Source organism: Ovis canadensis, chromosome 22 (genome assembly GCF_042477335.2).
Source record: "Ovis canadensis isolate MfBH-ARS-UI-01 breed Bighorn chromosome 22, ARS-UI_OviCan_v2, whole genome shotgun sequence".
Taxonomy (NCBI): domain Eukaryota; kingdom Metazoa; phylum Chordata; class Mammalia; order Artiodactyla; family Bovidae; genus Ovis; species Ovis canadensis.
The window spans coordinates 64,239,196-64,263,184 of record NC_091266.1 but is presented as its reverse complement, the minus strand read 5'-3'; the positions used below and the strand labels follow the sequence as shown (position 1 = coordinate 64,263,184).

General features: G+C 49.2%; 1 protein-coding gene and 1 long non-coding RNA gene across 8 annotated transcripts in view; both read right to left on the bottom strand.

Moving 5' to 3' along the window:
* MGMT (O-6-methylguanine-DNA methyltransferase) overlaps positions 1-23,989 on the bottom strand; it is a 268,884-nt gene that overhangs the window by 42,303 nt on the left and 202,592 nt on the right. The gene's annotated exons all lie outside the window — the stretch shown is intronic.
* LOC138427792 (uncharacterized) lies at positions 456-23,025 on the bottom strand. Its single transcript, XR_011252178.1, has 3 exons — positions 22,920-23,025; positions 1,767-1,860; positions 456-537 (listed from the first exon to the last, which is right to left on the bottom strand). It is a non-coding gene; the product is annotated as an uncharacterized lncRNA (long non-coding RNA).

Genomic DNA, 23,989 nt, shown 5'->3' with positions numbered 1-23,989 from the left:
GCGCTCATTTAAATCCCACACCCACATCTCCCTGGGAGCCTAGCAGCTCACCTGGCACTAAGCGCACAGGCCCGTGGCCAGCGCCTCTGGGAAGCACCACTGCGAGGGAGTCCAGCCCCCAGGAGGACCGCTGCAGGCCAGCACTGAGGATGGAAGCGAGACAAGGCCGCCTCGCGGCGCGGGGGCCAGGCAGAGGCCGACCTCAGAGCCGGTCCTCCCAGAGCCGCCCAGGACGCCACCAGTAAGAGTGATCCTGAGGCCAGCATCAGGCTGACCTCAGAGCCGACCCTCCCAAAACCGCCTAGGACGCCACCAGTAAGAGTAATCCTGAGGCCAGTGTCAGGACACTGAGGCCCTTATACTTGTTTTTACTTGGCACAAAAGGGCTGGTAGTGGCTGGAGAATCAATTTGGCTTTGTTGAGCTTTTCAACATAACAACAGAGAGCACAAGTACCTTCATACAGCAAACAAAGTCACATATGTTTTGGTGTAAGGGTTTCTTCAAGAAATATGCAATGCTGGCAACCCCAGGGACCCTGTAAGAAAATAAAAAGGACAACAGAGTGCCGCCTTGAGGGGAGCTGCTGGGACCTGGGTGTGTCGGAGAGCCCTGTAGGAAGTTCTCCTGGAGCCATGACCCCCGAGAAGCAGCCTGACCGATTCCCGTGGGCCTGGATAAAGAACGTTCTGGTGTTGAATTGCATTTCAGATTTGTTTGGACATGAACCTGTCCATCATTCCAAATCAGACACAGCAGAGCAGGTGACATGCTCCAGAACAAATGTCTGAAGTGTTTTCAATAAAGCAGGCAGGGGCTCTCCCCAAGGCCTACCCAGAGAACCCACGAGCTCACAGCACTGACACGGGAGCACGGGAGGCAGCGGGAAGGCTGTTGGTCCCCCCTGCGTGAGGCCTCCAGGCCCCGGCCCCGGGAGGAGAGGAGGAAGAGTGGCAGCCTGGCTGCAGGGGGCGGAGCAGGGGGAGCAGATGGGCCCAGGACACAGGCCCCACAAGGGCGGCCCTGCCTGGCTCCAGGAGCCCTCCGGGGGAAGGTGAGGTGCTGTGCGCCAGGCTGGCTGAAGCCACCAGGAAGTGCTGCTCGAGGTCTCACCCCCACCACCCTCACCGTGGGGACGACTGCATGCGGCAGGCCGCCCAGCGAACCAGAGGGACGCCCCCAGCTCTGCCTTCTCCCATCTGTCCCACAGAACAGCTGGGCTCGACATGCCCACCCAGTAGGCAGGAGCTTTGGGTGTGTGGATTTTGGGGCGCCTCAAGGCTTCACTTTCAAGGAAAAGAAGGGGGTGGCAGAAGATGAGATGTTTAGATGGCATTGCTGACTCAGTGGACATGAATTTGAGCAAACTCTGGGAGATAGTGAAGGACAGAGGAACCTGGTGGGCTATACAGTCCATGGGGTTGCAGAGAGTCGGACACAAATTAATCACTGACTTCAAGTCAACAACAAGGCTTCAATGATTGGCAGCAAAGAATCACTAAATCCTCCCGTCTGAATGATTTCTACCCCCATAGATATTCCCATGTCGTGTACTTGGGCTTGCACCCCTTCTGACATGAGCAAGCAGGCCGCAAGTCCCGCGTCCCCCCTCTGGTCGGCCCTGTGCATCCTGCCCGCAGGTGACCGTGCCACCACCATGCCCCCGGCCTCCCTGGGACCTGGTGCCTCTTCCCCATCTCTTGCTTCACAGGGTGAAACTGAGCCTTATGGTTTTGGGAACGTTAACTGGTGATGCCAGAGGATCACCTAAGAGAAGAACTCCAAAGACTTGCGTTCCTGAGTCCACCTGGGTCTGGAGCAGTGACGGGGAGGTGTCCTTCAGCGAGGCTGGGCGATTAGCCTGCAAAGACGTACACAGACACAAGTCAGATCTGATGTGACGACACGCCCAGAGCCCTGACTGCACACAGTGGCTCAGCGCCCCTCAGGATGAGGAGCCTCACCTTCTCTGGCCCCCAGGACTCCCGGGGAGTGCGCCAGACACCCCAGGCTCAGGTAGGGACACACGCACAGCAAACACTTAAAGCTGCCATCGAGGTGACTTCAGAAACATCATGTGGAGATGGGAAACGCACAGTTACGTCCAAGTTAGCAGGTCTCTGGCAGAGTCGCTTGCGCTTGTGTCTGACGGGTTTGTCCTGCATTATACCTTCTTGTGAAGCTCAGATGCTTTTCTCCCAGTGGTAGCACTGAAGACAGATAAATCATGCTACCTGCTTTCAATAAAGATCCTTTAATTTTTTCTAAATGAGAAGCTGAACGAAACCTTTAAACTCTTTATTCCAACCAAATTTAGTGGTCTGATTTCATTCAAGCATTTACTGAGGACCCGCTAAATACAGGGCTCATTGGCAAGAGTATCAACTTAGGGACTGCCATCCACCCGGGCAGGCAGGGAAGCTGAAGGTCCAGCACAGAGGGATTCACACCCTCCCTGATGGCTATGCTGGAGGAACCTGTCCTGCCCCAATTGGGACTTCCCTGTGTCACCCGATGAACAAACTAGGAAAGCGACGGCTTCGTGACACTGCCTGGCGGCCATCAGCTGTTTGGGTAAGAACCCCACATGGGTGTGACGGAATCTGTGCAATTATTTGAACATTCCAGAGTTGTATTAGGACACAGAGTAGAAACAGGAAACTGTTGCTACAGCGGTAAGAAACACAGGTCTCAAACAACGCAACTGAGTCAGTGGAGGCACACAGGAGGTGCACCGGGCGGGGAAGGGGGGTCCCCCTACAGACACAACCAGAGCCTCCCTGCTGCTTATCAGGTGATGTTCTAAATGATGCATGCGTCATCTTGCCTCTTTCTCACACGATCCTAAGAGCAACACGTACTCAACTATGAAACACAGGGCAAAGATTAATGAGCGTGCATGAAATACTGGCAACAGGCCTAAGTTTATATATATAAAAACGGTGTATATAACATGCAGATTTTAATTCTATGAGACCAAAGCACCTACTACTTCTAACACGACTTTATGGACCAACGTTCCCATGTCTGGCTGTAGTACCTATTTCAATGATGCTTATATGCAGAAGGAAGAGACTGCGTATCAGACAAGCCAGAGTTAGAGTTGAAGGCGGCCCAGGCCTAGTTTCCAGGGACGGCAACAGGAGGGCGAGCCCGAGTTCTGAGCATGAGCTCAGCGAGCCTGAGCTGAAGTTTACTGTGTGGTTCATGAAGACAGGGAAGAATTTCTGCTTCTCACCTTCACGCTTTCTGCCCCACAGTCACACCCCCTGAAACGAACTCCACGTTCAGGATCCCATCACAGGCCACCAATGGCTCACAGTCAAGTCAGTAAGAGGAGGAGGAAGAGGCTGTCTCAAGTTCAACTGGGCCCCCTTTTACTCGCTTTCTGGGTGGTCACAGGTGTATTTTTAACAGTCATCCTAAGCCCCAAAAATCTGGGGCGCAAATTAATGTCAGAACCTAAGCAAGCATTCCTCTGTAGCAATTTGCTGTGGTATTTTTAAAACACCGACCAACAACACGGAGAAAATCTTATGTAAATTTTCAATCCCCTCCATATAATGTACATAAGGACTGTATTTTTAAAAATAAATAATTGCTTCCTTAAAATATATCAACAGTAATACATATTTTAAGAGAGAATTTAAACAGTATATTTGGCAGATAAGAATGCCTTAAAAAGTCTATCTACTTTCTCTCCTAAATGTTCAAGTTGTTAAAAGGAAAATTGTATTTTACCAACACTTTAACATATCATTAAAAATCTCTACTATTTGACAGATGAAGATAAAAACACCCCAAAACTATAGATGAATTATCAGGTCCCTAGTGCCTCCAAAACAATCACAGGATGCAGAGCGATCTAGTTAAATTTTACTCGAAAGCTTTTACTACACTTGTGTTTTCTTTTATTTTCCTATCAAGAAGCCCATGAGGGTTAAGCACAATTCATTATGTATGAGGCCCACTTGCGGAGCTCGACTGGTGATTAACAGCAAAGCCTGCTGCATGTACATCCGCAGCGTTAGATGCATGCGACATGCTAACTTATTCTTTCACTGAAACTAATTATTTACAAAAATGACTACTTGAGACTACAATTTATTAAATGCATGCATCCAGTCTCAATTTGGCCCCCAAAGACAGCCTGGAATGAAGATCTTATACTTGATGTGACAACTTCTAGAAACACTATTACTAGTACTATAAATGTGGCAACTAGAGAGTTCAGACAGCCTTATGTCTGTGTTGTGTTTGCTTTCACCACTGAAGCAGTGAGCAAAGCAGCTTCCTAAGGTTTCACACACACAGGAGAGGTATATTCCTCTTTCCCTGTTTAATTTAGTTTCTTACAAGTAAGATGCATATGTTAGCAATGAAAGAGTTTTAAAAAGAAATAATAGCTAACATAAAAAATACTATAAAAATCCTGATCAAATTGCTGCTTAAGTATATTTATTACAATTCTATCAAGAGTTTAGTTCATTTGTTGAAAAATATCTGTAAAAACATCAAGGTTTTTAAAGTCATTCCATCAGTCTCAGCAAACTCTTGGTACTCCCTCCAGAGTACTTTTTTCCAAAGGACCTTTGGGGTTAGGTAACGTCACATTATTCAACAATTCTGCTCCCTCCTCCCAGAAAAGAACACAGGAAAAAGCAGTCCATTAACAAGAATTACAAACATCTCATCTTTGGATACAGATGTCAAGTGGGATATCTGGTCAACAGAGAGCATCTTTCAGGTTAACTCTACAAGGCATGGGGCCACCTGCCCTGAGTGGCCTACAGTCTGGTCTCTCTGCTGGGCCAACCCGAATACTCTCCAAAGCTGTTCCTCTGATGCTCTCGAAGACCCTGTGTGGCCTTGCTCTGCTGTGCTGAGGGTGTGTGACACCATGGGCTTAGAGGAGATGGACAGGGCACACTCTTTCCTCCACACGCCAAGACAAGGATATCAGTGCCTGTGTCCCAAAGACACGATTACAGGGTGGGAGGGTGTCACTCGCAGCCAACTGCTCCCCCACATTAAAGCTCTGCATGGGCACCTGAGGAGAAAGAACACATATTCTTCTGGTCTGGACACAGGATTTTAGGGACAGAGACGAACGGAAATGTCAGGCAGAGGGCCTCTATAGCAAACAAGAGTTACGATGAAAGGTAAGCAGCATGAGAATGGTGCACGCGGGGCACGCAGTCAAGAGGGGCAGATGAGGACTGCTTTTCCACCATGCAGTTCCATGTCCTGACTCTCAGTAACACAGCCAAGGTCAGACACAGTTAAGGCAACTGACTGTGCAAGTCTCAGGTGAGAGACGTTCTCAACGTCACACCTTCAAACACCACGGCACTGTGGGCAGGATGGATCCACTGAGGCAGGGTCAGCTATATGCAGACAGCTCAAGGGAAACCCTGTATACAGCTTCACAGCTGCTATTTACTGAGTGCCTAACACGTGCCATGCACAGGATGAGGAACAGTCCTGTGGTTTACTCCTCCCAACAATCCCCGAGGAGGCATCTGTCTGTGTCCTGAAAGAGGAAACTGAGGCCCAGAGGTGATACAGTAACGCCGCTCAGTGCATCAGGGATGAAGCCAGAATGGGAATTAAAGCTTGTTTGACTCCAGAGGCCTTAATCTGAGCCATCACCATAAAGCTGAAGTGCTCTTGCCCATCTCTTTGAAATGGACGCCAACAGCCCCTCTGAGCCGACGAGCCCTATGCTCACCGGCTCTATTTTGGAGAGCATATGGACTGGACAGCATTTGGATTTTTCTTACTTTTAGGAACTTCTGTCAATTTCTCCCTGCTCCACGGGACTATAACCCTAGGCCCACTGCCCTACCATTCAAAGATCATGGGGATGTGAGTGTTGACTCTAGTTCTGTTATATTCTAGAAGCTTCTGAGAAGAGACACTAGGTGCCCACACTTCAGGGCCTCAGGCTCATACACAGCAGCCACTGGTATCACTGCTCCTCAGCCTCACAGGAAGGCCATGCTCCTATCTGAAGGCCTCAGCGACCAGGTCATCCGCACAGTGTTCCTCCACACAGGCAGGAGGCCCAAGTCTTAGGATTCTCCCAGCCCATCGCCCCCATCCTCATTCCCCAGAAGCAAAACCCAGAGTGCTCAAGGCACTGTCCCAACTGGTCTGGTGCTAATGCGGCAGGTGTGGCCCGGGCTTAGGAGGACAGGCTCCCTACCATGGCAGCTCGGGTGTCTGACTGAAGCCCCCCAACCTCCACAGACCTGCCCCAGCGCCGCCGCCCAGCCCTGGGGCCCTCGCTCCGGCCTTCTCGGAGCTCTGTGTGCCTGCTGATCGGATGCGTGAACAAGACGCCGCGGGGCCAGCACGGTCACTGCAGCACATGTGCTGAGAAACACCTGCCCTTCAGATTCCATTTTTCCAATGAATACTTTGCTGAAAACCATTCCCCTGCCGGGGGGGTGGGGAACCCATAAAAGATGTTCTAAACAGGGAAAGCCACATTTCTTGCCTTTTCAGATTGTGCAGCAGACTGCAGATAACAGAGTTTGTTAAAGCCCAGGGAGCGGGCCTCACACCCGATTGTGCTCAGTTTGACAGGACTCCGGTCAAACCTAGATGTATTTCAGGTTTGAAGATACAAAACTAAACGGGCTTTCCTCCATGGGCCTTCCATTCTGCTCGAGAGAAAGCAATCAATTGAATATTGAAATGAAACAGAAGGACGATGAATTTAAGGAGCAAACATTTGCGCCATGACTGCACGTGAACACGCAAATGCAGATACAGACCCCACCAGTGTTAAGGCTGATCACGCTACACCTTCGTTTCTCCTTTAGAGCTCCCAGCCTCCCAGGAGGAGGAGGGCGTCCCGGGGAGAGAAACCCCTCAACTACCCCCATGACACACAGAGGGCCCAGCAGGGCCTCCTGCAGGCTCCGCTTTCTCACCTGCTGCAGAGAAAACCAGTGGACCGCGAGCAGGAGCCAGGGGCACCACACCCCCTGCAGCTCGGGCTGTGTGCAGGGCCCAGGGGCGTCCCAGAGGCAGAGCTACCACGCGGAAGGGGCGAGCCTGGGCCTGGGCAGCTGCAGCTCCCTGCTGAGCCTCGCCCCTGACTCGCGGGCTCCCACCGCAAGCAGTTTCTGATGGGTCCACCTTCGTGAGGGGACGGCTCCCCTCCTCCCGTGATCCATGAAGGAGCAATGACATCGCTGGGACTATTGGGGCCAAAACACACTGCCCGCCCCAGTGCAGTTTCCAAAACCAGTCTCTCTTCACAGCTGCAGGTCGACTTTGTCATGATGTAGTTCAGCTTTTTTCCATCTTAGCAAGGGAGTATGTCTTAATTTAAATGCTAAAATAATAACTGAATGTTCTGAAGACACTACTCTTTTCTTTCCAAAAGGCATGTATTACACAAGGACTGACCTCCATGGGGTACAGTCCCATTAACTCGGGTATTGGGCTTATTAATAAATAATCCCGTCACTAAATTACCTGTCTTGTACATTGGTCTGTACAGTACTAAATAAATAATAGATAGTTCCCTATAATCAAACACACTGAAGTTTTTAAAGAAAAGTGTAGCTTCTGTTATAAGATAATAAAGCAGTTTCATCTGGGAACAACTTTCTGCAGCTCCCTTCTCAGAAGGTCGTTCTTTGCTGGCTTATTGTTGCAGCTGGAGCAAGTTAGCTGGTGAGCATAACTGGAAACACTGTATTTAATATCAGACAAGTATATTGACTATACGTTAGTGGCCAAAAAAATCTTAGGCAAGTATTAAATGGACAGTTAATGTAATTGTATTTTAAAACACTGAGGTCATATTTAATTTTGAATTGAAACTCTTAAAATGAGCTTCCTGGCAAGGACACAGAGTAATAAACCAATGTTAACTACAGAAAAAAAAAACAACACTAAAACTCACATTAAAATAAATCCTTCTTCCAGAATACTTGTATTTGCAAGATAGATTACAAGCAGCAGGAAACATTTGTACTTCTTCAGCAAGTACCATCCCTGGCGCTGGAGATGGGCCTGTCGGCTCAAAGGGGGGTATCATTCTGAATCGGGGGCTCACATGCCATTCCCACTGCCCTTCTGCTGCGAGCTGGCACCTCTCCCAGCATCTCCTGTCTTTCTTCCAGGGTGCTCGGACCAAGGTCAGCAACACCGCGGGGCCTTCCAGTCACAGGCCCACCAGCAACGGACCTGATTATGCTCGAGAGCGGGAAGCCCAGGAAATGAGGCTGGGCAAGGTTTGAGAGGAATGAGCAGAGGCAGGGCGGAGTGTGAGGAGGAAGAACAGGGTAAAAAACATTTTAGCTGCAAAGCCAGCCAATTAAAATTCCCTTTAGGAAGCACCAATTTCTACTCAAAGCAGGTTGAAGAGTCCAACTTTATATGCCTTTTTCCTCCTCTTAAAAATCAACACAGCTCTAGGTGCTGGTCACATTTGCAGGCAGGCGGGTCCGTAGACCGCGCTCTGCGCCTGGACCAGGTCCCCAGGGAGGAGTGAGGGGCATCATAGGGCTTCCAGTAGAGCCCTGCAGCATTTATTCACAGGAGCCTGTCCTGGCTAGGACAAGGGAAGAAGCCCCTCGGGGCCAGAAGCCCACTCCCTGCAGCCAGCCAACAGCACCTCCACCTCTGAGAGTTGAGCCTTGATCTGACTCCTGAACCTTCCTCTCCAAGCTGGAGAAGTGCAGAGGCGAGCTTGCAGGTCCCGGACAGCATGTCCCTTCTCTGTTGCCCCGCTCGGGACCACCCCGTCCCCGAGGCCAGGCTGGGGCCTGGGCCATGCCGCTCTGCCCACAGGAGCCCTCACTGGTCCAGAGTCGCTTCTCTTCTCTGGTTCAAGTCTTCGGCCCTCGTGGCACATCCCTCTTTCACTGCTCACCACTCTCCTGACAATGCTGGCCCCAGAGGTCCAAAGGCTACCCTAGTGCCCCAGCCTGACTGCAATTCTCTTTAGCTTCTATCTGTCTAACTCACTCAGTACTGTCTGACTCTTTGTGACCCCATGGACTGCAGTACACCAGCCTTGCCTGTCCATCACCAACTCCCAGGGCTTGCTCAAATTCATGTCCATTGAGCTGGTGATGCCATCCAACCATCTCGTCCTCTGTCATCCCCTTCTCCTCCTGCCTTCAATCTTTCCCAGCATTTCCAATGAGTCAGTTCTTCGCCTCAGGTGTCCAAAGTATTGGAGCTTCAGCATCAGCCCTTCCAATGAATATTCAGGACTGATTTCCTTCAGGATTGACTGGTTTGATCTCCTTGCTGTCCAAGGGACTCTCAAAGAGTCTTCTCCAACACCACAGTTCAAAAGCATCAATTCTTCCATGCTTAGCTTTCTTTATGGTCCAGCTCTCACATCAGTCTGTGACTAGTGGAAAAATCATAGCTTTGACTAGATGGACCTTTGTTGGCAAAGTAATGTCTCTGCTTTTTAATATGCTGTCTAGGTTGGTCATGGGCTTTCTTCCAAGGAGCAAGCGTCTTTTTTTAATTCATGGCTGCAGTCACCATCTGCAGTGATTTTGGAGCCCAAGAAAATAAAGTCTGTCACTGTTTCCATTGTTTCCCCATCTATCTCCCATGCAGTGATGGGACTGGATGCCACGATCATCAGTTTTTGAATGTTGAATTTTAAGCCAGCTTTTTCACTCTCCTCTTTCACCATCATCAAGAGGCTTTTTAGTTCCTCTTTGTTTTCTGGCATAAGGGTGGTGTCATGTACCTATCTGAGGTTATTGATATTTCTCCTGGCAATGCCAGCTTGTGCTTCATTCAGCCAAGCATTTCACATGATATACTCCGCACAGAAGTTAAATAAACAGGGTGACAATATACAGCCTTGATGTACTCTTTTCCCAATCTGGAATCAGTCCGTTGTTCCATGTCCGGTTCTAACTATTGCTTTTTGACCTGCATGTAGCTTTCTCAGGAGGCAGGTCAGGTGGTCTGGTTTCCCCATCTCTTGAAGAATTTTCCAGTTTGTCGTGGTCCACATAGTCAAAGGCTTTGGCATAGTCAATGAAGCAGATGTAGATGTTTTTCTGGAACTCTCTTGCTTTTTCTGTGATCCAATGGATATTGGCTATTTGATCTCTGGTTCCTCTGGCTTTTTAAAATCCACCTTGAACAGCTGGAAATTCTCAGTTCAAATACTGCTGAAGCCTGGCTTGGAGAATTTTGAGCATTACTTTGCTAGCGTGTGAGACGAGTGCAATTGTGTGCTAGTTTGAGCATTCTTTGGTGTTGCCTTTCTTTTGGGTTGGAATGAAAACTGACCTTTTCCAGCCCTGCAGTCACTGCTGAGTTTTCCCAGTTTGCTGGCATACTGAGCGCAGCACTTTCACAGCATCATCTTTTAGGATTTCAAATAGCTGAGCTGGAATTTCATCACCTCCACTAGCTTTTGCTTGTAGTTATGCTTCCTAAGGCCCCCTTGACTTCGCATTCCAGGATGTCTGGCTCTAGGTGAATGATCACACACCATTGTGGTTATCTGGGTCATTAAGATCTTTTTTGTAGTTTGTATCCATCTGTCTAAGGCTGGAGTAATTTTCGGACCCTTTGAAAAGGATTCAGAGATGCTCAAGGAAACTACAGACAAAGAAATGGTAACTTAAAAAAGGGAAGTCTTATTATGTGAAAATAACCGTCATCAGATACTACAGAAGGATTTTACCTTTATAAATAATGGATGTTTATTCTTAAGAGATTTTAATTGCAGTGAAAGCATAAATGTAAACATCTCACAGAACTCACAGATCCCTGGAAGTGGAAACTCCCCTTGAGCATCGAGGTCAAGACCAGCCCAGGCTGCTCTGTTTGCCTCTTTCCTCTCTCTCCTCCCAAGTCTGCGAGGAGACCATCAGAGAGGGGCGGGTACGGAAATCCTCTAGCAGGAACGACGATGCTACAAGGAACTTCAGTTGTCACGGGCCTGTGAATGCTGACTTGTGATTACCTATATTTATTTTTGTGTAGTGAAGAGTGGGTGAAACTTAGTCTTGCCCACTTTGCCAGAGCTGGTTCACTCCAGGAAACTAATTTCGGTGTTTATCAGGGTGCAGCATCACTGCCACAGTGGGAACCATAGACCGACAGCAACAGGAAGCCTGGGACCACCTGGGCCGCCCTGATTGCTGGCCGAGGCTCTAAGTGGACTCTCCCGGCCGCCATGTGGCCAGGTGAGGGCCTGCAGATGACCTCCACCTGCCGCCTCTGGCTTCTGCTCGGGACGGCCACTGAAGGGCTGGCAGCCCCTCACTCAACTTTCCATGTCACATGCCACCTTCCACCCGAGCCAGTAATGCCTTCTGATCTCCCTAATGTTGAGATTGTTGGATGGCATCACTGACGCAACAGACATGAGTTTGAACAAACTCCGGGAGATGGTGAGGGACAGGGAAGCCTGGCGTGCTGCAGTCCACGGGGTCGCAAAGAATCAGACACGACTGAGAGACTGAGCAACAGCAACAACTGCTCTAACAGCGGCACAGAAGCGCTTGCAGCCAGCAGGCTGGAAACCCTAGGACACGTGCTCTGGTCTCCTTTCCCCGCTGTTACCACTACTGAGTGCCCACGCCTCCTGGATGCGGCCACGACCTACGAACTGGCCTCCCCCCTCTCTGCTCCCATCCAGAGAGCCCACCAAAGCCCCAAACCTTCCCCTGCTGGGCCCACACCACCATCTTGCTCACAGCGTCTCGCACCCCCTCTTCACAAACAGAATCAAGTCTGAACTCCAAATCTGGGGCTAGTCAGAGACGTCACAGCCTGGCCGTGACTCAGGCCCTCCCCTGGGGGTGCTGAGCTCCAGCCAACCCGGCTGCTGCCCTTCCCCATCCAGTCTCTGTGCCTGGAGCTGACAATGGTCCAGGAACAGCTCCTGCTGGCTGGGGCCACTCGGGCTCACCGGCATGCATGGGCCTCTCTCAGAAAACTAAGAGCAGTCGGAGTGCTGAACCTCCATCTCTGTGCACTTGGGGCCTCACTTCTCCAGCTCTCAGGCTATGTGAACTGGTCAGATTGGCTTCCACAAACACACCCACACATCCGGACGTCTCTGGGTCACTCACAGCAACTGATGCTTCAGTGCCTTTTGTGAAATGCCTGCAGCACTGGGTGAAGTGCTAATGAGAAAGCCTCATTTCATTTGTGTGGACCACAGCAAACTGGGGAGAAGTCTTCAAGAGAGGAATACCAGACCACCTCACCTGCCTCCTGAAAAACCTGTGTACAGGTCAAGAAGCAACAGTTAGAACCAGACACGGAACAATGGACTGGTTCAAAATTGGGAAAGGAGTATGTCAAGGCTGTATACTATCACCCTGCTTAGTTAACTTCTATGCAGAGTACATCACGTGAAATGCTTGGGTGGATGAAGCACAAGCTGGAATCAAGATTGCAGGGAGAAATATCAACAACCTCAGATATGCAGATGATACCACTTTAATGGCAGAAAGCGAAGAGGAACTAAAGAGCATCTTGATGAGTGCGAAAGAGCAGAGTGAAAAGGCTGGCTTAAAACTCAATATAAAAAAACGAAGATCATGGCATCTGATCCCATTACTTCATGGCAAATGGAAAAAACAGTGGAAACAGTGACAGATTTTATTTTCTTGGGCTCTAAAATCACGGCAGATGAAACTGCAGCCATGAAATTAAAAGATGCTTGCTCCTTGGAAGAAAACCCATGATAAACCTAGACAGCTTATTAAAAAGCAGAGACATCACTCCACTGACAAAGGGTTTTTCCAGTAGTCATGTATGGATGCGAGAGTTGGACCATAAAGGAGGCTGAGCACCAAAGAAATCTTTTCAAACTGTGGTGCTGGAGAAGACTTCTGAAAGTCTCCTGGATAGCGAGGAGATCAAACCAGTCAATCATAAAGGAAATCAACCCTGACCCTTCATTGGAAGGACTGATGCTGAAGCTCCAATACTTTGGCCACCTGATGCAAAGAAGTGACTCACTGGAAGAGACCCTGATACTGGGTAAGACTGAAGGCAGGAGGAGAAGGTTGGATGGCATCATCGACTCAAAGGACATGAACTTGAGCAAACTCAGGGAGACGGTGAAGGACAGGCACAGCTGGAGTGCTGCAGTCATGAGGTCACAGAAGGTTAGCCATGACTTAGTGACTGAACAATAGCAAAAGGGAAAATTCTAGAAGAGGGCAAGTTGTGGCAAAGAGATTTCACTGAATGTCCTGAAAAATGATTTTAGAATTTACATTCAGGGTAACTATAACTACATTTTTGATATATTCTATTGCCTTATTGTGGAGAAGGCAATGGCACCCCACTCTAGTACTCTTGCCTGGAAAATCCCATGGATGGAGGAGCCTGGTGGGTTGCAGTCCATGGGGTCACTAAGAGTCAGACAAGACTAATCGACTTCACTTTCACTTTTCACTTTCATGCACTGGAGAAGGAAATGGCAACCACTCCAGTGTTCTTGCCTGGAGAGTCCCAGGGACGGGGGAGCCTGGCGGGCTGCCATCTATGGGGTCGCGCAGAGTCAGAGACAACTGAAGCGACTTAGCAGGATTGCCTTATTGAATTCCTGCTAAGATTTTTTTCGTGTTTTTCATGAACTTTATCATGCATTCTCAAGGCATGATAATTAAACTTAAGCTAAACTAGTTAAAACACATGCAAATACATAATATAAACCTGCAATATTTTAAAATCTTTCTACATCATGTCTTTGTTTTGATAAAAACTTGAAACGTCTAAGAAATGGTTTTCTGAACCAGATCTAAGGCACACAAGGAGAACTGCATGTGAACAGCTTTTGATTCCACCCAGAGCCCAAAGTTCAATAGACTTCCACGGACCTCAGAGCTTTCTGGATGCACTGACTGCTGTCAGAGGCTCAGGTTTAGTAGCCCTACTTCTATACTCTGTGTGAGCAACCAAGTGCTACGCTGATCCCTCTTTCCCATGGCTCCTCCTCATCGCCCCCCTCCTGGGCACAGCTGGTCCAGCACACGAGTCGCCGGAGGCCTGCGGTTTGAAGTCATGCCTACAGGATGGGCACACTGAGTGTACCCATCAGCTCTTTTTTTTTTTTTTTTAGCTTTTTATTTTTTAAATTTTAAAATCTTTAATTCTTACATGCGTTCCCATCAGCTCTTGCTGGGCCAACCACAGCGTGGCCAGGGTGCAGCCTGGAGCCTTCTCAGCTCGTCCCAGAGAAATTGCCCTCTGCCTCAGGGCACACAGTCTTCAAAAAAGCTGGTATAACTACCCAGGAAAACAGACCAAGAGAGTACAGAAAAGGGTCTGCATGCCTGTGTGAATCCACAGACCTGCTCTACCAGGCTGCTTCCCTCTTTAAACATTGTAAAGACATAAACACGTCAGAACTGAAAGTAAACCCAGTTCTTCAGAAACTGTCCTCTTTTTGGTTCCCATGTCCCCGTCAGTCAGTCTGTTCAGTCGCTCACTTGTGCCCAACTCTTTGTGACCTGTGTCCCCTCACTCTTAATTTATTAAGATCAAACATCTTCCTGCCAATTAGTACACACGGAATCAAGAAAAGTACTTGAAGAAAATGTACTCTAATTTCCAAGAATCAAATCAGGAACTCCAGCACCAGTCAGGAACTCCAGCACCAGTTGGGTCTGGAGCTGAATTCCTAGGCTTGCAAAAACTGCAAACTATCTGGCCTGCCACTTTCATTTAAGTATTTAAAGGAAAAAAAGTGAAATAAAATACATACACCAGAAACTTGTTACTCTGTGGAACATATTAAGAAACAAAGGATCAAAAACAAACAGATGTTTTTTCTTAAACAAAACAACCCTGCTCCCAACAAAGCTATGTAACACATATGGGTACATTCTCGGGCAGCAGGGAGGTGAGGGATGGGCTTAAGTTCTGATGTGTGAGAGCACTCCACGTCCAAGGCAACGGTTCTCTCCCTCAGTGAGCTCACGGGCAAGTCTCACCACCTTCAGTGCAGGAATACATGCCAAGCACCCACTGTCTGCGGCTCACTGTGCCAGGCAAAAGGGGGACGTCAAGTACCTACTGTCTGTGGCTCACTGTGCCCGGCAAAAAGGGGACGTTAAGTACCTACTGTCTGCGGCTCACTGTGCCAGGTAAAAAGGGGGGCGGCAAGATGAGTAAAACACAGCCCACGACGCAGCCTACCAGCCCAGCAGGGAGAGGAGGGAGCTGCCTGCCTCGGACAGGTCCACATTCAGTCACCTTTCCTTCTCAGGAGGCAGGTCCTCAGAGAATGCCCCTGGCTCCGCCCAGATCCGGGCATACAAGAGACCCCAACATCCACCTGAAGCAGTTTCCTCACTTCTCCCTGAGTCCCAGGTCATCACACCCTTCAAACCCACTCCTGGGGTTTCCTGGCAGGTCACGGGCTCAGGGCGCCTCACCTGACTCAGCAGGGAGAACATGCTGCCTGGGATGAGGCCTGTTGCCCTCCTTACCACCTGGAGTCCCCCTTCAGGCCCACCTCCGCAGTGCCTGAGTAGGCGATTTCCAGTTAAAGATTCTTGGGTTTGCTTCTCTCCTGACTAAGTATACTACGGCAGCATAAAATACTTCTATGTTTAAAAGAACACGCTTGGCCCCCTTCCCCAGCAGACAGCAGTGCCTCCTGACACAGGTCTGTTTTTACTGCCTCAGACATTAAGTCTGAAGAGCCACTGATCTCAGAGACTTAAATAAACTTCTGAAGCCAAAGGAGTAATTTTCTTTATAATTGACATTAAAAAGTGGCATGAACTAGGATGACGGATGGTTGTTGGGCACATCTGCCACTGCGCATTGTCTGAAACTTAAGAATAACCAAGAGTGAGGGGGAAGAAAAGGTTCACTGGCCAACTTGAAAAACTAGGGAACAATTAAACAGTGTATTTCGTAAGTAAGCCTAGAATTAGAAACACTTCTTATTCAATAATTTAGAAACACAGATCTGCACAGGCAGACAGCTCGTCACAAAAGCAGGGGACATTTCGCTTCCTGTGAGGCACACCTGCTCGTCTCAAAAGCTGACCAGCAGTTGTTTCATCAGACTTAGTGTAATGAGTAGGCGCCATCTACGCGACTATCTCGGAATGAGCTCGAAGCACAGTCAGGAATTCAAAGTTCAACTGCTCTGAAAACACCGAGCATCAGCCCATTCACTCCCTGCGCAAGCTGCTTTGAAACCCTATTTTGAGCCTCTGGTCATGGAAAGCACACCTCGCTGCATGTGGGGAAAGCCAGGGAGAGGAGCCGCCTAGGGAGATGGCTTCCGCTGCCAAGGCCCCGGTGGCTGTCAGCAGGAGGTGGGAGGGAGAGCGGGGCGAGCAGGCCTTGGGGGACGAGCGTGGTCCTCATCCTCAGAGCACAGGAAGATGTCAAAAAGTGTTAGACAAGGAGCGAGAGGGTAGGACGGGCCCTGCCAGCAGCTCTCCTGGGCTGCTGGGACCCGGCAAGGCTATCCACAATCCGTCAGGAAACTTCTAACAAGATTCTGTATTTGATCTTCAGTAACTCAGCAGTCTCCTGAAGCTATTATACATTCCTATTAAATATTCTTGTTAATCATTACAATATATAAATTTGATACACATGGCACATTTGAAAATCAGCAAAGTGAACCGTTTATCTGGCTTTCAATCAATCAGCTGCATCCAATTTAGCTGCCCAATGACACTGGCAAAATCTCACAGATTGATCAGGAAATCTTCATGTGACATCGCTCTTTTAGATTTACCAGGACAGGCACGCTAAAGCTTTCCCATGGATAATTTCATCAGTGACTCAGGCCTGCCACAGAACTCTAGCTTCATAGCCACAATGCAAATCCCTCAGAAAGAGTCCAGTTACTCCAGCAACTTTCAGCAGCTCCACACTTGGATTTCCTGAATGACTCTTGTTGCGAATGGTAACTGCACTTTTTACAAATCCAAGCAAGAAATCTTAAGGCTCCTAACACCTGTGCAGGACTCCCCACTTCCTCCTTGCTGGTGGGGCTGAACTGAGAAACGTTTCCTTGTGGAAGAGCCCTGTCGCTGACAAGGAGTAAGAAAGCAGAGCAAAACCAAGATCACGGAATTCCTATCTTTCCACGGAAGCCCTCAAGAGGTGGTGCTTTCGATTTCAAGGCTCTGTTCTGAGTTTTGGTATTTTCCTTTGCCTTTTGAATATGGTCAGCAGGAACAGTTATCACAATCACCTGTTTGCATTAACAGATTTAATTAGATTTTAAAAAAGAAATTAGGAAATTTGAAAACACACAGATGTCCTTTGAGAGGTGTCTAAATTAGGTGAGGATTTAAATTTGTGGACAAAGAAAGCTGATCTTCTCACATACAGGCTCCAACAAATTTCCCTGCAGCCTGAGACCCCAATAAGTCTGGACAGCTCCCCTCCACCTCTATCTATCCCCAATACAAGTGGAGTCAATGAACATTTCACATTTCCCCATCAGCCATTCAAAATCCAGAGTCTTCAGCAGTTTAGACTTTCTTGCGAATGGCTGATTTATGCACCAACCCCCCTCCAACCCGCAGAAACGACACTAAAAACAGAGGAGGGGCAGAAATTGGCAGCTCGCTTTCCTCTTCCACACTAGGTGAAGTGGTTTAGATAGCTGTCACTAACGCCAAGGGGTTTATTAATAGGCAAAAATTAATTGTATGTAGACTGAATTAATGAGATGGAAAAGCATGCATATTTCAGCTAATACAGAGGGGACGGCCTCTGCAGAGGCGTCTGTAATGAAGTGACTGGGCCAGGGGACAAGGCGCAGAGCAGCTACCACAAGCAGGGTCCTATTGTAACCACGGGGGTGGAGGTACTGCTGAAAAAATACACTGTGGAATGTAAACACCAGGCAACTGTTTTGAGCACAAAGTTGACCCCCGATGCGTACTCTGCAGACTGCCATCTACAGATTTATAAATAAATGATTAGATGTAAAATCTCTGGAGGATTTTCCCTTTCCACAGCAATTACAGGAGCAGATTATTACCATTCGAGTGGGGTTCAGTGGAAGTTCCTTGACTGGCAGGAATCACTCACTGCGGTCCTACGTCTAAGCCGCCATGACAGGAGCTCCAATGTCAGTGTGTACCACGGACCCTTCCACAAGCCAAGCCAAGCCCACGTGCATGGAATGAACACATTCTTGAGTTAAAATATATTACTGTCAGTAACAGACTGAATTAAGACAGTCTGAACTTTCAAATGTGACCACTGTCAGGAAGAAGGCTTCCCGATTTCACGTCTGCTCTTTGTTAAAATTTATCATGTGTGCGGAAGCCCACTTGGACATTTTCTGTGACTGTTCTGGACTCATTTTTTAAGTCATTAAAACGCAAGGTAATGAGGCTAATCAGAAGAATCAAATGAGCAGTATCAACTCCAGCATGTGCTTTTCTAGCCTGAATGTTCCCTTTCTCCTCTAAATCGTCTTTTAGCTTTGGGACCTACTTTCGTTCCAAGAATGGCTCTGCCCCACCCCCACATCTTACACTAGAAAACTCTCCTTCTGACATTCACCACCACAAGGCAGGCACCATTCCCAACCCTCCAGCCCATTTTCTTTTTTAAAAACTGGCAGGTATTAGGAACGCTGGGAGATTATCTTGAAATAATTTTGAAATTCGTAAGAAACGGCCAAGGTGGTGAAGAGTTCCCGAGGACCCCCCCACTCAGCTTTCCTGACACAGTATGCTGTCAACACCAGGAAGCTGACATTGATGCAACACTGGTAACTAAACCACGCATCTTGTTCCGATGTCACTAGCTTTTATTTATTTTTAATTTAAAATTTACGTTTTAGGAAGTTTTAAGAGTTTTTAAGCTTTTTCATGAAATTCTATGACGTTTGTACTCGCATACCCACAACCCCAAGGAGGACGCAACTCTGTCCCATCGCCCACGTCACTCCTTCCTGCCCCGGGCACAGTCACCCCCTCCCCGCCCCCAGTCCTGGGCTCGACTCTGCAGCACCGGGCACACTGCTTCCCAGAGGGGCTGCGGGTGTGCAGTGCTCTCTCAGTGACTCTGTTCCTTTAATGGGAGGATGAGTGTGTGTGTACACCCCCCCCCCCCACCGCCTCTGAAGCCTCCCTCCCACTGACCCCCGTTCCACCCCTCTGAGCCACCGCGCGGTGCCAGGCTGGGCCCCCGGTAGCACAGCTGCTGCGCGTGGTGGTGCAGGTATGCTAATTCCCAGCTCTGCCACCTTCTCCCTCCCTCTCTGTGTTCAGGAGCCTGTCCTCTACACCTGTGTCTCGATTCCTGCCCTGCAAATAGTTTCATTAGTACCATTTTCCTAGCTTCCATATATATATGACAATACACATTTCTCTCTCTGACTTACTTCACTCTGTATAACGGGCACTAAGTTCATTAACATCAGTCCTAGAGGTTCACGTGCTCCTTTTCATGGCTGTGTAATACTCCTTTATGTACATGTACAACTTCATCTCCCTAATGAGCCTCTCTTCACGTGCTTACTGCCGAACTCAAACAATATCCTCTTTGGTGAAGTCTTGCCCATTTTGTAACTGGAATGTTTGTTTTTCTCTTTGCTGAGTTTAGAGAGTTCTTTACATGTACTGAATACAAGACTTTTGTCAGATACGGGTTTGCGAGTCTCCTCATCCTCCTTTTCAGGGTCTCTGGTAGTGCAAATGTTTAGGAACAAAATTTTAAAAAGGAACACAAATTTCTGATCTTTCTGGAAGTCCTATTCTGACAAATTTCCAAGGTGAGTAGTGTCCCTTGGAGTTAAACATGTCTGCACTGCCTGAGACCCTGGGTGCCCTTCCCCACAGGAAGGTCCATCTCTGGGGATGGGTATGCAGCAGGGCGCTAAGGAGCTGGGAATTTCCCCTGGAGGTGTTTAAAAAAATTAAAAATCATCCAAGAAAAATTCGGCAGTCAAAACAAGCAGAACAAAGAGGTCTTCCTGACCCAGGCAGGCCCTGAGTGGGGGAGCCCGTCTCCTGGAGGCCTGGAGCTGGCCCTGATAGCTGAAATGTCTGCACATCACGGTGAAGTCCGTCCTGAGCCAAGTTCCCCAAGCAAACGTCTCTCACTTTGAAAGAAACCCTCTTGCACCCCCAGGGTAACAGCCCAGAATACACAGCAGCCACCAAGAAAAGAAAAGCACCAAGAGAATCCTACTCCCTGTAATCTGGGGCTGGCAGCAAAAAAGCACTCTCATGAGCCATTGCCCTGAAAGGGCAGGTGACCCCAGACCATCTCCAGGTCTTGGGACCCAAGTCAATATCATTCTGGTGTCTCGGCCCTACCCTTGGGAGCTGTGTCTGGGACAAATGGGTGCCCGGACATACCTGTAAGAGTCCCAGCATGAAACATTTAGGCAGCCAGGAGGGGAGGAAAGAGTGGGGAGAAGGGGTTCAAGGGACACAGCTACGTGAGCCCTCCTTCCCTTGGCACACGGAGGCCTCGGTGCTGAATACGGAGGACTGCTCTTCTGTCAGTTTCCTCAGCATTCCGTGGCCCTGGAGGGGCAGCCTCCTGACAGCACAGCCACGCTCTGCTGCCGGATCCCAAAGCCACGCCTGAGAAGGGGAATCTGCACTGAGGCCAGCCCACAGGCTGGGGGCTCCTGACTCGTCTGTCTCAGCTTTCCTCAGCTTGTACAATTCACAACTTAATGAAAATTCTCAGAAAGTCCATAAGTCATAGAGCCAGTTAAAAAGCGCTCTTGCTGGCACAATAATAGCATGCGATCACTGTCCTCAATCGATAGGGTGAGAATGAGGAAAGTGTACAGGGTCCACGAGATGTTGGGTTCACCTGTGACCGAGCTGCTCCCAGCTCCTGCCCACAGCTCTGTGGCCTTCCTCTTGAAAGCAGAGTCAGGTCCCAGCCTCCGCGTGGGAACTAGGGGTCAGAACGCCCTAATAGAGGTGAGACGACCTAGTCATTTACAGTCACTTTGGGAAAATAACTTTTAATTTTCTGATTTTTTTTTTTTACTCCCAGGGAGTATACAGGAGTTCTTTCTGTGAATGTGGGAATCAAGTGCTGTCTGGTAAACACAGCTCGGACTGCGACCTGCAAAGGGAGGCACCAGGCATACCCTGGTTGCTTCTGCTGTCTCACTGACATCGGGCCATGGAAGGATGCACCTCCACGGAGATGACCTCCTCTGCTCCAGGAGGGCAGTCTGCTCGCTGACATGCTACTGACATAAAGACGCACCACAGTACGCCCCAGCTCCCAAGGTCAGAAGCGCACTCTGCATGCGCTCAGGACATTCCACTGCTCACTGGGCTGTCCTCCTAACAGCAACACTTTATAAACATTTTTTTCTTAACTACACATTTCCACTGAAACATACCAGCATTTCTCTAACTGTGTTCTACCCGTCTCCCGAGTCATACAGGCGTTCACACATGCTTAGGAAGAAGATGCTTGTTGACGAAACACGTGAGAAGATGCTATACACCGCCTCACCAGTGGGCCCGCACACTCAGGCCTGAGAGCTTTGCCGTACGCCCGCCAAATGGTGCAATCTAGCTTTCCCCAGATCTTTCTGTTTCTAGAACTCCCAAGGTACACAACTTCATAAAGTTTGGGAAATACACACAGCATAGTGTGAAAATCAAGTTAAGTTGTCTACAAAACATATTGATATGGACTGCTTATTTGTAAGAGCTTAAAATAAAACCTTATAATCTTATGAATAACATTTTCTTTATACTAAGAATGCAGTATTTTTTAAGGTTAGTTTAAATAGTCAGTTATGGCTTAGAATCACGTCTTCAACTGGGTCTACAATCACGTCTTCAACTGGGTCTACACATAACAGACACACACAGGGCTGACCGTAGGATACGGTACCCCATAAGTGCCATTAAAATGGTGCAGAGTGGGTATTACCCCAAGACTGAGGACTTGATTACATTTTACGCAGAGTTTAGGGTTCAAGATGAATCCCCTTCGGTTTGTCTCCCAGTCCTCAGCTGAAAGACGAACTTCTCCTGGAGAGAGGCTCACTGGGCTGAGGCTCTCCCTCAGGCCTGAGGTGCCTGGAAGTTACTCCTGCCATCCACCAGGCCCCGCGTGCCCAGCGCAGCAGCACACCCAGCGCTGGCAGCCCCGCCACGCCACAGCCACGAGGCCCCCACACCGGGCAGCCTGGCCAGGCTTCCACCAGCAGGACGAGGAGTAACAGCCGCAGACCTCGCCCTGAGCTGTCCTGAGCCGTCCACGCCTCTGCAGCGTGACCAACCCTTGCTCCCCACTCAGAGTGTGTCCTGCCCAGAGGCTGCAGGCACACCTCCTTTCTCTGGTCTCCCTTTCCTGGTCCACTCCGGCTTCCCAGGGAGGATGATCCCTGACAGCAAAGGAGGACGACACGGCAGCCTCCACCGTGACCGGGCTCGCTGTTCACAACCTGTCAGCGGGACTTCATGGCCTCCCAGCCAGTCGCTGCAATTCTAGCGATGCCCTGCAGACTCCAGAAGACTCTGAACTCGCCCCTGCTCTCCTTGCTGCCGCTGCCGGCTGTGTCTGTGAGCAGGAGGGTCCTGCTGCCAGTGGCAAACAAAGCGCCCAGGGACCCAGAGCCCCAGAGCTGACCTGATGCCCACCGGGCCCAGCTACAGTCACGCGGCCTGCTCTTCCCCTGCTTGGCCTGCGCCCCTGGCTGGCTCAGGTCACCAGCCCTGGGGAGCGGGGTCCCCACGGCCTCCTGGCAGACAAGCGTGGCTTGGGACCAGTGCTGTGGCCCGCCAGCCTGGCAGGTGCACAGCACGCAAGGACAAGGCACTCAACGGAGCCCGAGGCAGGACCAGCCTGGGAAGGCCTGTCGGGTAGGGACACGGAGAGGAGCAGGGCCACTCACAACAGAGGAGGAGGGAAGACGAGCTTGACCTCAGCTTACACGTGGTTTTCTCTACTCACCATCAGATCGGGGCATTGCTCAGGAGCAGGAAGCCTTAGTGTGGCTTCCCCTTCAGGAAAACAAGGAACTGACGCCTGTCTGAAAGCCTGAGACTGGCTGTCCTCTACAGTATAGAGATTAACAGACAAGTTAAGGATTTGCTGACTCAAGCTAACCTTGCAAACCAGGAAAACTGACTATGGTTATCAGCACAGGGAAACCAAGGTCAGTCCAGAAATAAAACAACACTACAAAAAATAGCTAAAAGTAACATAATAGAAAATAAATATAAACCACAGGACAAAACCCATAAAGCAAGTAAAGCTAAAAACATATAAATGCACATTAAAACAGTGCTTTAACCATACCCGTGACTCACACCCATTGCCTCTCAGGGCACGTGGCCAAGGTCTGGGCTCCCCGGCAGCACCAGGGCCGCTGCCTACCTGAGCCTATAGCTGCAGGGTCTGCAGTCTGTCTCCACAGGGTTGCTGCTCACCCACTGACGGCGGGAAGTGCCTACTTACCCACTGGGCAAATGGCCACTGATATCTGGGAGGCTACCTGAAATGGACTCTGAAGTCTCCAATTAATAACTATTTAAAAATTTTTTTCCAAAAGAAAAAACTGCTCTTGGTGCCCAGTATGTTATTTACTCTGTGCTACATAGAATGCGTTCTTTGTGGGTAAAAAGTACATGAGACATTTCACTTCTGTAGTCTTAATTTAATATATGCATCTGCTTGCATATTTACCAAGAAATTCCCGGTGAGACTGAAAACTCCACTTCCCAACAGTGCCTTTTCTGCAGAACAATCAGCCTTAATGGTATTTTTTATCTGAAAGAATCAATTTATCAACTTAAAAATGATGACAATTATCACACTATTATTTCCTATTAAATAGAACCTGACTCCAGCTGCAGACTCCATGCCCAGCCTGACGTGGCCCAAACCCTCACGAAGGCATCCTCCTGGCGATTCCAGCCACTCTGACACTAATCGGTGAGGGGCATGTGCAGAGGAAGGGCGCTTTCAGAGAGGAACAGTCTGATGCGCAAACGGACCATCACGTCAGCTGCGTCTGCTCT